This window comes from Ambystoma mexicanum, chromosome 3q (assembly GCF_040938575.1).
Source record: "Ambystoma mexicanum isolate Mex_15411 chromosome 3q, UKY_AmexF1_1, whole genome shotgun sequence".
In the NCBI taxonomy this organism is placed as follows: domain Eukaryota; kingdom Metazoa; phylum Chordata; class Amphibia; order Caudata; family Ambystomatidae; genus Ambystoma; species Ambystoma mexicanum.
The window spans coordinates 28,441,722-28,460,447 of NC_090926.1; positions in this window are offsets into that span (position 1 = coordinate 28,441,722).

The following is an 18,726-nucleotide window of genomic DNA, read 5'->3' on the forward strand; positions in this document are numbered from 1 at the left end:
CAAGATCTGAGAGGAAAAAAAGCAGGACCGAAAAGGAAGCTTCACTGGTACCTGGGGGACGAGGTGCTTGCTAGCAAATCCTACATATGTAAAACAAAAACTGTTGCATCAGGATTGGGAAAATACAGTAGATCTAAGATCCCATCACAGAAAAATGAAAAACGCTGCCATTGAAGACAAAAGTAGGAATACACTTCCAAGTTACTTGTTGAAGTTTCCTGGTACTCTTCAAAGAAACATATACATGACATTTTGGATGAACTTATTCGAAACCATAGAAATAAGAAGTCTGAGACAGAAACTTCAACCAGTAGATCAAAATTGTAGATTGTGTAAGAGTGCAAAGGAAACCTGGAAACATCTAACGATATTTTGTTTGGCACTCAGAATTCTAAGAACCAAACATCTGGGAACATATATAGCAGAAAAACCATCTCTTTGTGGTGGTGATTGGTGGTTGGGATTGTCCGAAGGTACCAACAAAAATTAACCCATTCACTAACATTCTTTTTGACTCAAATGAATGATTTGCTAACACAAAAAGACAGATGAAACCGTGAGCAAAAGGAAGTATAAAGGAAGCTAACTAATGCAACTGTATGACGTAAAACAATTAGTGAAAAGGGCTGCAAGATAACCTTACCGGCAAGATGAGATGTGTTGTGATGAAAATGTGTGAACATTGTGATGCATTTTAAAGGTTTGTGATAAACTGTATAACATTTTTTTTAAGTTGAACAACTTTTTACTCTAGCATTACAATATAATACAATCATTCAGATAAAATGTAAAAAGAATAGAACAGTATAAAAAAGGAATACATGATGCAAACACTGAGTTTCTATTTAAAAATGATTAACATTCAGATCAGACCCATAAAACCTAATTTCTTCAATAAGATAAACAAGAAGAGACATGGCACACTAAAAACGCATCAAATACACATTCCAAAAGAGAATAATTATTCTCCAGCACAGAGTCTGGCATGGATTCACATGCTCATGAATATTCCCTGTCGTCAGGCTGGGAATCCTCGGTAAAGGAAAAATCTGTTTGTTTAATTTATGAGCTGTCTTTCTCCTAACAACCAATCACTGAGCTCTGGGTCATACTGCCCCCAGCCAATGACTGTCCTCTACCCAAGCCCCTCCTTTGGCAACCATCTTCACATTTTTACAGCACGTTCAAGTGTTGGGAGTCCTTGTGCTTAGCTCTCGAGCTTTTTCTGCGTTTTTTCGCTTTTTGGAAGAGTTACTTTTTTTTTTTTTGGTCAATCGAGCCTTGTGCTCCATCGATCATCCTTTCGATTAACGGGGACACGTTTTTCAGATTCTTCAGCGCCCCTCAAGGGCAGATTTCGTTGAGTTTCTTTGTAGAGGCTTCCAGAAGATTCTTCAGGCCGACGCCGCGTGGATCATGTCGGACAAGAAGGATTTCCCTTCTCTTTTCAAGCTGCGGTTTGCGGAATGTTTACATGGACGACAAACATTCCCAGTGCCTTTACTGCCCGTACCCGGCGCACAAGGAGAAAGATTGTGCATTTTGCTGTGAACTCTCGACACGCACGTTGAACAATCAGCGTAAACGGCTGGGTGAGTGGCTGTAGGCCAAGGCCTCTGCACCGGGTGGGTCCCATGAACATGCTTCTGCCGGATCCGGGAAAGCTGAGTGGGCTTCTATGTCCTTTGAGGGCACCCCTCCCTGAGGAGTCCAACAAAAGGCCAATCACTGCAAGTCTGCTACCGTCGGGAGCGCCATTGCGGCGGGCTCCTCAGCGGACAGGGCATGTTCTTCATCCCCGATCGCATCGGTCTCCAGCCAACGCTCCAAGAGGAAATCTGATCACCCGGGCAAGCTGAAGGTGGCCCAAGAGACTGCCAAGGAGAAGACCAAACGGGGTACGGCGTCTGGCCTACCATCGACAGAGAAGGCCCCTAAGGAGAAGGCCAAGCAGGACAAGGTGTCTGGAGCGACCACGAATGCCAAGCAGGACAAATGTTTGCATTTTCTACCACTCACAAGTCTAACGGCTTGTGGCCCTATATTTGATTCTTCTTTTCTTCGAATACTTCCAAAACCTTGTGCAAAGACTTTTCTACTTACTTACTAGAAGTGCTTCATCCTATATAAGACTTTTGCCCATGGACTTTGGCTTAACCTGTTATACTGAATGACTCTGCTTAGGAGATCCAAAAATATTTGCCTGTTTTAAGAATATTTGTGGTCCCTTGTTCTAATAATCTTTTCCTTTTACCAACTTATAACAGTACTCTAAATGCAAACAGTAGGTTATTTATGTCCCCAGCACCCTAGATATTGAAGTCACCTGAGGGTGTAGGTTGTGTCTGTGGGCCATCCCAAAAAGGGTCTTTACTGATTTAGAAACTTAGTGTGTACAGTATTGAAGTGTATTTGTGTGTTACTATTCTATTGCTCCCTTCTGAAGAAGGCTTATTCTAACTGACTGATAAATAAATTAATAATTGTTTATTTAAGAAACTTTGAGTGAGTTTATTTGGATACTTGTCACTGTGAATCTCTGTGCAACTCCCCTACAGCTCACATTGACCCCTCTTGAGATGAGCCTGGCTGCTCAACACGCTACCAAAACTGTGTAGTACAAGCTTATACTAAAGGTTGGGTTTCCTATACCTGTAGTCAGAGTTGTTTGTAGTGTTCCCAGACGGTACTGCATACAAACTTTGCCTAACACAGCCCATTGGGAAGACCCCGGAGAAGAAGATGCTGGTCATCTCCCCAAGACAGTCCCCTCTGGTCGTGAAGAAAGGGGGTGGGGCGTTGAAGTTCTCCAGGTCACGGATATCTCCTCTGCGGAGGAGGAAGAATTTATCTACCTCTAGACCATCCAGGAGGTGGGTGGCGACGGGAGAAATGTCTTTGTCGCACCCTACGATGAGGGCACTGACGACGGGGATACCGTTGAGGAAGGCGACGGAGGGCCCTATCCCTGCTCCTACACCCCATCTTCCTGTCCCTACACTGAAGCTGTCACCTAGAGATCTTTCTATGGACATTCTCTCCACCCTTCATAGATTTGTATCTGAGATACAGAAGAGGATGCTGGCACCGCCGCCAGCTCTCCCAGCGGCACCGATGCCTACCACCCCGCTGACGTGGGAACTGCCATCCAAGAAGAGGAAGAGGCACCCGCTGCCTCCTTGCCACCCGTTGCCTCCTTCTCCGCTACCCCCCACAGGTGAGACTGGGTCGGACACAGCAACGATGGGCACAGACGACAACGGTGGGATAGGGGACCTCCTGTTACCTCCGCCCCGATCCTCTCCACCGGAAGAGATAGGATCATTCCATGCAATGATCTCCAGAGCATTGGAGCTCTTCTAGCCCGCGCCAGAGGAGAAGGAAGGCTTCTTATACCAGCACCGCAAGGTGAAGAGGAAGACCATCCTTTCAGTCCCGCTCTTGGATGACATTTGGGATGAAGAACTGGCACTCATGAAGAACCCTTCTACGGCCCCAGCGAAGAGGGACTGCTTAGAGAAGTAGTACAGGGTGCCGGACTCCGCGCCTAAGTGCTTGAGAGCCCAGCTGTCGCCAGACTCAGTGGTTTCTGCAGCGGCCAAGAAGTCATCATCGGGCTGTACGTCTTCGGCAGTGTCCACCCCTCCTGACAACGAGGGGAAGAAGTTGGATGTGATAGGAAGGCGATTTATCTAATCTGCAGCAACGAACATAAAAGTCTCCAACGCCCTCGCTATCGTAGCGTAATACGACCGGGAGCTGTGGTTTAAGCTTGCACCTCTGCTGGAGTTCCTCCACGACGATAAGAGGTCAGAGGCATTGGAGATTCTACAAAAGGGGAACGGTGGTGTCCGACCACGCCATCACAGTGGCCTCGTACATTTGCAGACGTGGGTTTCTGCCAGATGGGCAATGGCGTTCGCCGTGGCTGGCTCAAGGCCACCAACGTGCGACAGGAGGTCCAGATAAGGGTTTTGGACATGCCCTTTGACAGAGACAATCTTTTCGGGAAGGCTGTAGATGAGTCTCTACAGGCCATCAAGGCGGACATGGAGATTGCACATGACCTGGGCACGCTACAGCAGCGACGGCTGTCCTTTCGGTCCTCAGGAGGCAAGTCTCCCCGTTCTTCGAAGGGTTACGGTGGCGGCTCCTCTTACTGCCAATCCTCTCACTCCTTGGCCCCAGAGACCAACCGGGGCCGCTCCAAGGCCTTCGAAGGAGGACGTTGTCATTGCCAGGGACCCAAAGTCGGGCCATCGACCTCCAAGCAAGAATGAACCGGACGTGACATCGGACCCCACCCGTGCACCCCAGTGGGAGGCCAGCTGGCGAACTTCGTCAGCGTGTGGAAGACCATCTCCACCAACCGTTCTCACCCACGGACACTCTAGAGGTCCAACGGAAGTGTCCTCAAATGCCACCGGTGGCCCATCAGGAAAACCACGTCCCTCAGCTGCTGCTGGAAGTTCCGGCCATGCTAAAGAAAGGGGCAATAGAGCTAGTTCCAAAGCGACTCAGGGCTTCAGAGTTTATTCAAGGTACTTCCTTGTGTGAAAGAAGACCGGGGGCTGGAGGCCCATTCTCAACATACGACATCTAAACAAATACATAAAGTCCCTAAAGTTCTGAGTGGTCACTCTTCAACACGTGCTCGGACAGCTAGAAGAGGGAGACTTTCTGTCATTGTTGAATCTGGAGGATACTTACTTCCACATCCCCATTCACAAGGGACACATCCCCATTCACAAGGGACACTGCATGTTTCTACATTTTGTCGTTCAGGCGAAGCATTACCAATTCAAGGCCCCTCCTTTCAGACTGAAGTCGGCACCCACAGTCTTCACCAAGTGCCTTGCGCCGGTAGTGGCCATCTGTGACTACAAGGAATCCACGTATACCCTTACTTGGATGGCTGGCTCAACCGGGCCAGCTCAAGGGGCATCGCCGTCAATACGGTGAGGACCATCAGCCTTCTGACGTATCTGGGTTCTCAGTGAATTATACAAAGTCCTGCTTGATTCCATCGCAGCACATGCTGTTCCTGGGATCCCGGCTCAACACAGTGTCATGCCTGGCATCGCCGTCTGAAGAGAGTAGTGGCCCTTCTGGGCACGGTGCAGCGGCTGTTAGCCCTGAAGATCGCCACGGTGAGAGCCATCAGGTCTCTGCTCGGCATGATGTCATCATGCATTTACCTCATCCGACTCTGCAGGTTACAGATGCGCCCGCTGCAGGAGTTTTTCGACGCCCATTGATTCCAGGTGTCCGGAAGCTTCTAGGACAAGATTGCTTTTCGACGAGGGGTTCCGTTGGGCGATAAGGTGGTGGGGCGTGCGCTCACATCTGACCGAAGGTGCGGATTTACAGGTCCCACCGCACCAGGAGAGGGTCACGGCGGACGCTTCCCTAGAAGGATGGGGAGCCCCCACCGGAAGTCTTCACGCCAAAGACCTGTGGCTGCCGGAGAAAAAGACATTGCACATCAACGTTCTGGAGCTACGGGCAGTGTTTTGGGCCCTCAAATAGTTACTGTCATCCCTAAAGGGCAAGGTGGTGCTGGTCTTCACGGACAATACCACCACAATGTTTTACATCAGGAAACAGGGGGGCACCAGATCCCCACCGCTCTCCAAAGAGGCGCAGGACTTATGGCACTGGGCTGTCGCCAAGGGGATGTTCCTCATTCCGTTTCATCTGGCAGGAGTAAAGAACATAGTCACTGACTCTCTGAGCAGGGAGCTTTGCTCTTGCCACAAGTGGGAACTTTGGCAGGAGTTTGAAGATTGACCCTCTGACGGTCATGGCCCCTCAGGTACTTCCATATTTGCTGTTGTTGGCCAAATCGGGGCTGTCTCACGTCTGCATCAAGGTTCATCTGGCGGCTATCTCCCGCACTGGTTGGTCAAAGAATTCTTCAAGGGACTATTCCGTTCGTCCCGGCCGGTGAAGGCTCCGGCCCTGGCGTGGGAGCTCAATGTGGTTCTTACTAGGCTCATGTGACCTCGATTCGAGCCTATGCATTCTGCACTACTCAAGTATTTGTTGTGGAAAACAGCTTTTGCTGTGGCCATCAAATATGCACGACGTGCGGGGGAGATCCAGGCCCTCTCACTCCTGTAAACCACCTTACTTGACTTTCCACGAGACGAGGGTGATGCTGCGGGCGCACCCCTCCTTCATGCCCAAGGTGCTGTCAGACTTTCATCTAAACAAGCCCTTGGTGTTGCCTGTGTTTTTTCTGATGCCTTCGTCGCCGGCTGAAAGTACTTTGCACTCGCTGGATGTGGCTAGATTGCTTAAGTTTTATGTGGCCCGCACGAAGAGTTTCCGGAAAACTTCTCAACTTTTTGTGAACTTTGGTCCTGTTAATCATGGGAAGGCCTTGTCCAAGGCTTCCATTTCCAGATGTCTCTCCAGCTGTATCGCCCACTGTCATGGGTTGGCAAACCGACCGCTGCCTGGCTGTCCGAGAGCCCATTCCACCAGGGCGATCATTGCTACAATGATGTTCCTGTCTGGTGTGCCCCTGTTGGACATCTGCAGGGCTGCTACTTGGAAGTAGACTCACACCTTCACGAAGTTCTACTGCGTCAACAGGGATTCCAGGGAGGAGTCCAGAGCCGGCCAAGCAGTGCTGCGCAACCTGTTCACTTGAAGGTGAGCCTGGTGAGGAGGTAGAGATGCTTATGTTGAGCCTTGCCACCTCCTGTGGTTGCGCATGTGTGTACTGCTATGTATTCTTTATTCATGAGCATGTGAATCCATGCCAGACCCCATGCTGGAGAAGGACCAAGTTACTTACCTGTAACTATTGTTCTCCAGCATGGGTCTGGCATGGATTCACATGCGAACCCTCCCGCCTACCCCTCTGCGGCTCTTGGTCATAATGCCACTTTCGTGCATACCAAATCTGAAGATGGCTGCCAGAGGAGGGGCTTAGGGAGAGGGCAGTCATTGGCTGGGGGCAGAATGACCCAGAGCTCAGTGATTTGGTTTAGAGGAGAAATACGTTTGTAAGTGAAAATGAAACCGTTTTTTCTTTTACCTAGGATTCCGGGCCTGACGGGAAATATTCATGAGCATGCAAATCCATGCCAGACTCATGCTGGAGAACAATAGTAACAGGTAAGTAACTTGTTCCTTACCCAAAAACGTTTTTCTTTTTTTTTAAATGGCAAGCCCATTTCTAATCAACAATAGGGCTGATCTCCAAGGCCATTTGGCCCCCTCTAATAGAGGGGATCAGAAGCCAAAACGTTTTGGAGTTGTGTGTGCGAATTATCCTATTTATGATCTTCCATTTTGCAGTGGTGTATCTAAAGCCGTATTCATTCAACCTCCGCGTGTAGGCAGTTCTCATAGTAAACTACCTATTCTTGATTTCCAAGGGATACAGCAGTCTGCATATTTTTAACCTGCGAACCTCAGTGTTGACCATACGTTTCTTTTCTGCAGAACCAGCATCATAAGGAACCGAGGGATTGGTTCCCTTCACTTTAACTTTCCCCTGTCCCTTATGTTCCATGATTCTTGAAACCGTATGGTTTGGGTTCCATGAATGTTTCTTAGAATTACTTCACTATAGTACCCGTAATTCTTAATAACAGCATTCAAATTGTTTACATTTATGGATGACCAACAAAGCCAGTTACCGTGTAGATTCACAGTTGGAATGTGCTTCAACTTTGTACAATGTTTTTTCTTGGGTACTTGGAGAGTCATTCTTAGTATTACATGGTCACTCATAGGAACCTCTTTAGTTTGTAGATCGGGCATTAAATCACAAATCACCTGTTTCACAAAAATATGGTCAATCACAGAAAAAGAACTACCATTAGACCAAGTATAATTTATTCCTGGTGTATTTGTGGCTAGGGGCACAAGAGCAGATTCAGCTAAAACAGCCAACCACGCTGTGAACCGGTAGTTATCAGCCTGCCGTTTCACAATATGTGAGGGCGAAAGAACAGTCCATATTAAAATCCCCACCCAGAATAATACCACCTTTTTTATTGGTCTAACCATGAGTAGAGGGTGTCCAAGACAACCTCCATGAGTTCTCCTGTGTATTTGCCCCCAGGTGGATCATACAGTGTTGCAACCAGAGTATCCCCAGAGTGGTAAGGGAAGCCAACCAATGTCGCTGCTAGAAAGTTGTCATGATCCCTGGTGCCTTGGTACTGGCAAAGCATGGATCTGATCTTTGCCCCTATACACAAGCAGGGGTGGCAATAGGCCCAAACCGTGTGGAATAGTCATCCATGTGAAAAGGGGCCGTTAGCCATGTTTCCTGTTAAAAAAATAAATTGGACAGAAGTTTATGGCCGCGCAAGAGTTTCATCTAAAAGGAACAATGGCCAACGAAATTCCAGGATAACAATGAGAAGTCAGCCTGGTTTATTTTGGGTAATTCCCAACGATCATGTGCCCTTAGCCAGTTTCCATGGATGCTTTAGGATTTTAAATGATGTTCCTGTCCATAAGAAGACCCCATAATAGGGCCCTGTTTTTTGACATATTGGGTATCCATCTCTTGCACGCTCCCATGCCTATATGATACCATTTGATCACTCTGCACCCTATGAGGGTGTAACATGAATACTTCAAAGCCAAGTTTGTATACGGCTTTTGCATTCAAACACACTTGTTCCGTAATCAATAGAGAGATGGAAGTTACCAGAACCCAATTTGTCTGACTAGAATATTTGGGCAGCTCGATATCTTCAATGTCCTTGGAGGAGATCGTTTTTAAATCCCCCCATTAGATGCAGTAAATCCATTAGCCAGGCTCTATTTAGAAATGGCATAAGAGCAGAAGACTCGATTTCCGCTATTTTATATATATTTGGAGGGTACCTTTACAATATCCCTGACCAGAGAGGGAGAATAGACCTTAGCCACTTGTGCAAACTAGTAAGAGTGGCCATACTGGGTTTTTCCCCATCAGAACACCATCTTCCTGTATAGGAAGTAGCCCAAGGACATAAGGGCCAAGCCGAATTGGCCACCACAGCTAATAGTCCCTGCAACTGTCTGACATTACTTTGCTAAATCAGAGCTTGTGATACGGGACAAGTATTTATTAGTCACCCCTGTTCAACAGGGACTTGGCGGTCTAAATCGGTGGATGCATTGTGGTTAGTGGTGGCCATAGGACCCTCTGGGACATGTAGAGTATCCTTACTGTAAGGAACTCATGGTGGCAACAGTGAAGACTAGACACAAGTGATTACACTTCAAGGGTGTTTAACTGTATAATGGGTGAGAAAAACGCCCAATCTAAACCTAAATCTACAGTGGAAGCAAGCTACGACCATCAAATAGCCTTGGTGTAAAGCGCTCTATAAATAAATACATCAATCAATAAGAATGCAGTCCTAGTGGCGTCTTGTCAAATAAAAAGGGCATGTACTAAAAAAAAATATTGCCAACCCTTACAACTAAGTTACAAAAATACTGTGGGATAATGTTCTCAAGAAAAGAAAGCGGTGTTCACCAAATGCTAAGTCAGGATGGTACGGCGGGGTCTCACTTCCCCACATTTTTAGCACGGGTCAAGGCAGTACCCTTGAGCACAGCACACTCCAGGCCTCGCCAGCACAAGGCCACAGTTCCTTTCAACAATGCCACGACCTTCCCAGGCCAAGTCTCTTTCCTGCAAAGGTCTCTTGCTTTAGAAGGCCTGTCTGTACCGAAACAATAAACAAATAAAAGTTCCTTTCGCAATCTTTTCACGTTCGGCGACTGCTCTTCGCCTCTTGGATCCCCCTCAGCCGGGCTCTGATCCTTCTTGCAAAGTTAGCCTCCCTCAATTGGGTTCACTACGGCCTTTAACTCAAACACGTATCACTTAACAATCTCAATGTCCTTTTCACCAACTATCAAGTGTGGACATCCCTCAACTGGGTTCACACTTGTCATCACAATGCTCAAGGGAATATCATTATTTAGCCTCAATTTGCAGGCATCCCTCTATCTGGTTCACATTTGACAGTTTCTGTTACACTCACCTGGTCTCTGCGGGGGCGTTGGGGCACGGTTGTAGCCCTCCCTGGACTTGGCTCCCCTGGATCAGACTTCTTCCCCAGCTTCTGTAGTGTGGACTGCTCTGGCTGCAGACACTGCCCCTGAGAGAATACGAGAGGCAGTGAGAATGCTTTAGTTGAACTGCGATTTCCCTCGAACCCTTTGTCCCAGAAAGAGGTGAGCATGCGTTTACCCATATGTTCTCACCTGTTTATTTATGAAGGTGAGCTCTCCGTACTGCTTCTCAACTGCAGGAGCGCTTTGATGGACATAGTTACTTCAAAGGTCCGTGTGTATGGCAGCCCAAACCGGCTGTGGCTGAACCACCTTGAAGGCAAGTGTTCTTAACAATGATTATTGCCCGTATCCTTTTGCAGTGTCTCTTTTCCATGATTATTGTCCATAACCCTTGTAATGTCTTTCCACTCCCCAATAGGTGTGATGAAGGACCAGCGGAGCCGCAGTGCTGTGAGTGAGTCCAGGTTGGTGCCAGGGAGTTTACGAGGTTCCCATTAGAATGTAAGTTGGTTTTAAGGTTGAGAGCAAGGGATATTTGGTGCGCGACCTAGCGTAAGATCTTTATGCAGTTTCTAACCTTGTGTGTCCTTTTCTTCCTGCAGGGATGGCCTTGGTGACGTTGGACGGGAGACAGCTTTCCGAAGACCTGCCGGCAGTTACTGGATGGATGGCTCCGTGAGGGTGCTGAGCGAGAAGAGCTCCCGCGTAGCTAGATGCCCGGAACAGGTGAGGATGCGCCTCGACTGCGATAACTGTTGGAATAAGGTAAGACGCGCTGCAGGCGATGGAATCGCAGGAGTCAGGTAAGCTGCGCTTCAAGCAATGGTATTGCTGGAGTCGGGTAAGATGCACGCTGAAGATGATGTACCAGAATCAGGTAAGCAGTGCTTCAAGCAATGATGTTGCTGGAATCAGGTAAGATGCGCGCTGAAGATGATGTACTGGAATCAGGTAAGATGCGCGCTGAAGATGATGTACCAGAATCGGGTAAGCAGTGCTTCAAGCGATGGTGTTGCTGGATCTGGTGAGAGCACTTCAGGTGGTAGTGAGTGTTACGCTGCAAGAAGCAGACTAACACGAAGCGCTTGCATGCGGGTTGGGCAGGCTTAAATAACCTGGTCCCAGCCACGCCCCCTTGTTGCCCCAACTTGCCACTCCCAGAGACTACTGCACGTGCACCCCAATGTTTCCTTATGGCCTGGATGCACGTGGGGAGCCGACTGAGGAGGAAGTAACACGTGCCCTAGTAATAAAGTGTACAGAGCACATTTTCTCTTTTTTCTAGATGCTGACTAAAGTACATTTGTCCCAAAACTGCTAATCAGTAGGGTTGAGCACTGATTTCCAAGGCCCAACCCCTTCTGTTTCACTGTTTGATACACATAATAGGCCTGTACGGGTGGTCTATGGGTCTTGGTACATGGAACCCCCCACTACACCAACTATTATTTGGGCTCTAGCACCTTCAATACAAAGACTGAACCCGTATGCATTTTTTCTTCCCTTCCCCACAGAGGGGGACCCTTCCAATGGGCCCAGGTACATGAGGCCGCTACCTGATAGTCCCCCTGGGGGTAGTACTCAGATGGAGGATCCCATAGGCGGCGACTCCTTCTGTGGAAGAGGTCAAGACTATTGTGTCAGAACGCAGTATGTTAACCACTGTGCCGCTAGGCATTGCTCACTCAACAACATGGATAGGGCCCAAGCACCCCCACCCCCCACCCCCTGTCCCCTTACTTCTGCTAGTTACCTCATACATAGCAGCCCTGTCTATCCGGTAGAAAATACTGTGACAAGGAAGAGTGAGGGAAGAAAGAGTATGGATGACTCTAAAAGTACTGACAAAGGGAAGAGCAGGACAATGAAGAGCCCTACGTGGAACAAAGACAAACATGCTAGCTATCCAAGACTCGAGAGTCAATCTGCCATAAAGATCTAAAACCGAAGGACTCTTCAGTGTTGGTCTTGCCCCAGGCGATCATCAAGCTGCAGAGTGAAGCCGCACAAAGAGGATGCACTGCAGATCTGAACGCCTGGAGAGGAAAGGTGGGGACCTAGAAGGCAGAGAAGAGCAAAGACTTACCTGAAGACTGGGGAACCGACATCCGGTGGCAGGAAGGCAGCCATCCGAGTGGTCCTGGTAGGACCCGACGTATGGGGAGAAACCAGCGTGGCAGAGCCACCGAGAGCAGCCAACAACAGCCCTGGGGAAGCCGAGAAGCTTACTGAAGTTGCAGAGGACCGGAACCCTTGTCGAGCAAGCTGGAAGGTATGCAGAGGGTGACTGGGAAGGCACTGGGAGACCTGAGACGCTGTAGTTGGGAGGAAGTGCAGAACCATCTGCCTCGCACCAATGGGACCAAGCAGAGAGATCAAATAAGGACATAATAGGTGAGAGAACCACCCCAGAGATCCGAAGAGAGGCCTGGCAGGATAGTGAACCAGGCCTGATTTAAAAGACACTAGAAACCTAAGAAGGGGATCTGGGACCCGAATACTGAGAAGCTGAGAGAATTGTACATGTGAGAACGCCTGGCAGGATAGTGAACCAGGCTTAAGTAGACATTACGAAGCTGAGAGGTGGTCTGGGACCCACATAACTAGAAGAGAAGACCAAGGTGTGAGAATGATATCCTTTGGCAAAAGACATAAGAACAAATGAGGAGAGAACGATTCTCTAACCAAAGTCAAGAGAAGACTAGGGGAAGAGAAAAAAATCCTTAGGCACAAGTTATGAGAAGACCAGATGAAGTAAGATATATCCATTGGTAGAAATCCAGACAATAGTGATACTATTGAAAGAGAGCCTAAGAAAGGCTTGCGGAAAGGAGAAACCTTCCCAATCTGTTTTTTGCAACTGTATGCAAACTGCCTGAGAAGGTCTGTGGAAGAGAGGCCTCCTACCAATGTCTGTAAAACAATACAGAAAAGCCTGGTGATGGCCAGGGGAAGGAGAATATTCCCCCATCATTCACAAACTGCCTAAAAATCATCCCGATGGAGGGAGCCTCCCTTTTGGAGTCAAGTTGTAGCCTACTTTATAGTTTTTCTTTCAAAGTGTCACGGACAGAACTTGGTTTGGGACATGGGACAGCAGACTATTTGTTTTTGACAGATATTCTGACGCCATCCTTAATTTTGTTTGAGGCAGGGAAACCCCTCTTAGTTATAGGGACATGTAGGGTTCTTCCTTATTTTCTGTTAAATGTTTGTGCCAAAAAGCATGCCACCTTTGTGTCCCACATTTACTTATGCACCCTTACATTTCAGTCGGTCACGGTGCACAGGTATCAGTTCTAGATAGCTTCCAGTGGACAACCCAAAACGATGAAACCTTGCAGAATCGAAGGAGTGTTGCAACGGGGGTCTTCACGGTCAGATGGCAAAAACAGGAGCATGCTCGGCACAACTTTCCTTGGAGTGAGATGGCTGAAAATGCAGGAGCAGGTGTGTTTGTAACAAGCTGGAGATCCAAGGCACAGCACAGCGATGGTTGCAGCGAGGTAACTCATGAGAGAGCTGGTCAGTCGACGGGTAGCTGCAGGGACACTTTGAAGTCCCAGCAGGCACGTATCACGAGCAGGGGTTGAGACTGGTTGTACTCGCGGGTCCAGGAAGTTGAAGCAACAGTAAAGGCTTTCTTGAGATCAGTCAGGCTTCACCGGGGCAACACTGGAGCCAATGCTGGTCAACTGCCAGGTGTCCTTCGGGTCATCAGAAGGCTGCTCTGCTTAGTAGATGTCTTGTTTCTAACTATGTTCTGCTGTCGCTCAAGTCCTCCTTTTATCCAAGGTTCAGGGTGGGAGCAAGTCCACCAACAGTAAGGATCTGCACCATTCAAACAGCCATTGGTTGTTAAGTCATGGACAACCACTGGTCATCACATCTACCCAGTGACAGACTTTCACGCACTATACAGTCTGAGCCCTGCCCTCCGGCTCACACACACACAAAGTCCCTTGCCTGCAACAGCCACAGCTTTCCACCGGAACAGGATTTCCATATAAAGCATTTCCTGACATGAGAAAGGCAGGCCATTTTAGGGTGCTAACCGGGCAGTTTGCGTGAAATCAAAAAGTGCACGAGTGAAACCTATCAGAAATGGTACAAATATCCCAGCTGCCACCAGCTTGTCTTAGACGCACATGAAAAGTAACCAAAAAGCCATTATATAAAAATATATAAGGATGCAAAGTAGCCTAACTGCACTTCACTGTAAAGTGATGTCCAATCGTAACAATACACAGATTCATGAGGAGAGACCTAATCTCTAAGTAAATAGTCTTGGGAACTGGTCAGCTTCCGCATAGGAATGAGCAAAACAGGCAAGGGAAGACTTTACTTGCCTCCAAAAAGTCAGGACAGTGTTCAAAAGAAGCAAAAACAATGATGGTACCATCGAAATCTATGGAGGGAAAGGTGCAAAAATAACATTTTCCCAACGCTATTTTCTTTTCTCAGTTTGGGTTCCCTCTTCTTCCGTTCCTTTTTTCTTAAGTGCTCCTAATTTGATCATTTTTAAAACTTCTCATAGTGTTGCATTGTTTACCTCCCTTCGATCATTGATTTCCAGGTATCCCCATATTTATATCTCCTATTGTTCCCACAACTGCCCCCTCCTTAAGTAGTAATTCATTACATATCCATCTCCCTCGCATTCCGTGATTGACACATTCTCCCAGTGTCTGACCAAGAGGTGGTTTATATATCAGAATCATGCAAGCATTGCAGTAAGTGCTTCTCAACTAAGATTTGGTATATACGGGCATGTGTGTCATGAACGTGCCAATGGTGGATGTACGCAGTCTCATTCCCCTCTAGTTTACCTCCATGATTCTGCCAGTCCCATTTCAGTGTTCGGGTTATTGACCTTTCTGCATTTCTTCTCTGTGAAAACTGCCACTGGCGATCCACGTCTATCTCTGGTCCAACACCTCCTACCAAAACCATGCGTTCAGCAAAAGTTCTTAGTTTTTGGCACACACCTTCCCAGAACAGTATTTGTCCCTTATTTGGACAATAGACTGATACTTTAAGGAAGAGAGATATCCCTTTCAGGTCACACTTATCCTTACTTATTTCATACATACACACCTCACTAAGTGCAATGACCACCCCCACCGTACTGTTTCAAGATGTGTACTATGTCGTCAAGATTGCCTTCCCTTTTATAGACTGTTCTCTCCCTTTTAATGATGCAAGATTCCTGAACAAACAGGATATCCAGCTTTAATGTTCTGAAATCTTTTGACTCAATGAGCTGGTCCTCGACTCAGGACATGACGACGGTCGCAGTACATATACTGCGTCACTACGCCCCATATCTCAGTTCCACACCCTTTTTTTCCCACTGAGCTCAGCCACTGCGGAGCGACACCAAAATGATCTTTTAGTTGGGGAATTGTTCGGGGGATTTTCTTTTTGTAAATCTTACCCTCTCTGTGCTGAACCTCCCAACACTACTGCGAGACTCTCTGGGATGTGTTCTGACTCCAGAGGTGAGTAATACCTTTTTTTAATCTCTCCTCCTGCATGCTCCTTAGTTTTGGGACCACTGGACCCTTTTTTCAAGGATCCAGTGAAGTGGTTACCCCTCTCCTTAGTCTTTGGCTCCATGCCAGCAGCCCCACCATATATGAAGAGCTGCCAGGGACCTGTAATGGTCGTTTTGGGTTCACTGACGAGTCCCTAGACTACCCGGTACAGGAGTGCTCACCCGATCCGACAGCTCGCGGAAGCCATGTTTATTTTCAAGTTCCCTTAGCTGGGCCTCAACCCCCTTCATCTCCTACCTAAGGGCCATGAGCGCACCAGCCGACGTGGTCAGCAGCATCCCCCTCAGCCATACCTTAAAAGCCTCCCACAGCGTAGATCATCTTTGCACTGAGCCTTCATTAATTGTAAAAAGAATGCGGCAATGTCCCTATGCAGTGCCTCCACCACAATCGCATATTTCAACATAGCCAGGGCCATCCTGCACAGTGGCTGTGGCCCAGGGCTTCATTCAAACAACAGAGACTGCACCACCGAAGAGTGGTCCAACAGTGTCTGTGGATAAATCCTGCATCGCTGACACCAACTCAGGAAAGAATAACCCAAAATGTATACTGGACCCAGAATCATGGACTGAGGCACAGTATGTGAATTCCCTTGCATCCTGGTGCCACTCACGCCACAACTCCATTAAGGGGAAATGTAGCATCAACTGGTGGCGCTTCTGGGACGTCCTGGTCTGCACCCGAGGGGCACTATTCTATCGTCTTGATTATTCTGAATAGTATTAAACACCCTCCTCCCCCCAAATAATCTTTACCTCGGCAGTGTCTCCCAGCACACCTGAAACCTGTTGGTAAAATGCCGGGTCATCTAAATTCGGACGGTATGTATTACCCAGTATAACAGGGTCACCCGCCTGGGCACCCAAAACTATAATATATCGGCCGTGCTGGTCTACACTACTCATTGACACCTGAAACCCCCCCCCCAGGGAATGATGGCTAAAGGTGAAGACACCTCGGGATTGTGTAGCTGCCTCCCGTGTGACTGTCGAACCTTTTAACATTTTAACTCCCCTCCCCATCCCTCCACCCCCTAACCCCCACCATCCAGCCCAACTTAAGAGTGTAGCCCCTCTCAAATTCTCATCTAAATATTGGGGAGCACAATGCGAGCATTTACTTTTTTGGGATTAGATATGCCTCCCAGCAAAGAGTCTGCTAATACCAGGCAGAGCTAGCCTGTGCAGCGCAACAGACTATAACAAGAACATCTTCAATTGAATTTCAAGTATTGGGCAAAGACTGCACCGTCACAGGTGTGCAAATGTTCTTTCCCGCCTCAGGGTCTCGACAGGTATGGACCGTTCAATATATACATCCGCCTACTACAGGGATTCGAAAAATAGGCCCTCCCACCGTGTTGTACACAAAACGGGAAACATCATGGCATATTGCACCTGTCTGTCTCGCAGAAGAAGCTTCACCTGATCAAATGTTCTCTTGGCGGCCTGGAACCCAGTCGAAAAGTCCAGATAGATGTGCACTCTGGAGGACTCGTATTGGAGTGTTCCTTTCTCTCTAGCCAGCTTCAGGATAAGGTCACGGTCCCAATAATTAAAGAGCCGCGCAACAATTGTACGTGCCCGTGCCCCAGGCTTAGGGAGCAAGGCGAGAGAGCGATGTGCCCTTTCCACCAACTATTGCATGGCAAATTGTGCCTCGCTGAAGAGAGGTTTGAGTAGAGCCTCTACAAATTGAGATGTATTCTGAGGGACACCCACTATTCTGATGTTATTTCGATGAGAGCGAGATTCTAAGTCGTCGCACTTTGAGCGCGCTGCCATTAGCTCTTTCCTGACAGCCTTAAGCTCTCGCTTGTGCTCCCTCACAGTATCTTCAAGGCCACTAACTCATGTTCCAACTTTTGTACTCCATTTGCTCTCCTTGTCCCATTTCGTCCGTAGGGAGCTAATCTTGACGACTGACATCAAGTTTAGAGTTCACCGAGGCGGACCCCGCCTCCGTCATTGTCGTATAAGGGTCCATGATACCAGCACTCTGAGGGGTCACCTCTGTTTCACACACCGACAGGGCCGTACCCCTATGCGGGGTACTTGTATTGGTGTCCACTGAGCCTCTTGTCCTTGCCCCCACCTCGGGTTATGTCCACTGATGCCCTTAAGGGTTTATTGCAGATGGGGACTAGTTTCTAACATTAAGATATCTGTTAATCCAAAAAACTGATATAAAGAACTAAAACCAAAACAAAATTGTAAAAAGGAGAGGTGGGAAAAGCCAACCCTCCTTAGCATGCAGATATCCTCCTGAGCTGGATTTTACTAACAAGGTAGTCTTGAGGATAATGTAACCGTATGCTGATAATTATACAGAGTCCTTATCCCAGAACACATGTATTTCTTCATCCACATGATGTCCTTTAGGGATCTTTGTATCGAGGTCTATTATATATTGGGACTCCTACTGACGTAATCTTTTTTTTTTTTTCGGTCTCCTCCTCTAGGGTGTATGTCGATATTATCAATAACGAAGTACCTAAATGATGTTAGCTCTCTGTGGGCCTCATAACAATGTTTGGCCAACGTGTACGCCGGCTCTTTATTGGTTACTGCACACGTGTGTTGTAGAATGCGCGTTTTGGCCATATGTTTGGTACTGCCCACGTCCCATTTACAGCAGCCACATTGAATTACATGCATTGCAAAGGTACTTGCGCATGTCAGATTTGTTTATGGCTATTTTTCTCCCTGAGCGTGAGTCATTGTACTCAATTTTTATATCATACTTGCAGGCATTGCATTTGCTGCACTAAGGAACCATTTCTTGGTTCAGATAACCAGTTAGTCATTGTTACTTCTTGTCTGTTCTCAAAGAACGAAGGTACCAGTTGTGTTCTAATAGAAGCTGGTTTTCTGAATGTTATTTGGACTCTATCCCCTATATGGGTTCTAATATCTGGGTCTGACCTGATTCAGTTTGTGTTCAGGTACTGTCTTTTCACCAGCAGCTCTTCCCTATTGCAGTGTTTAGCCCTGTAATATGCGCGATTTATGATTGCTTTGAGATATCTGTGCATTGAACCTCCATGCAGTTTGTCACACATGGATAATAATTGCTGATTTAATAGAACCGTTTCTTTTGATTCTCATGAACTCCCCAT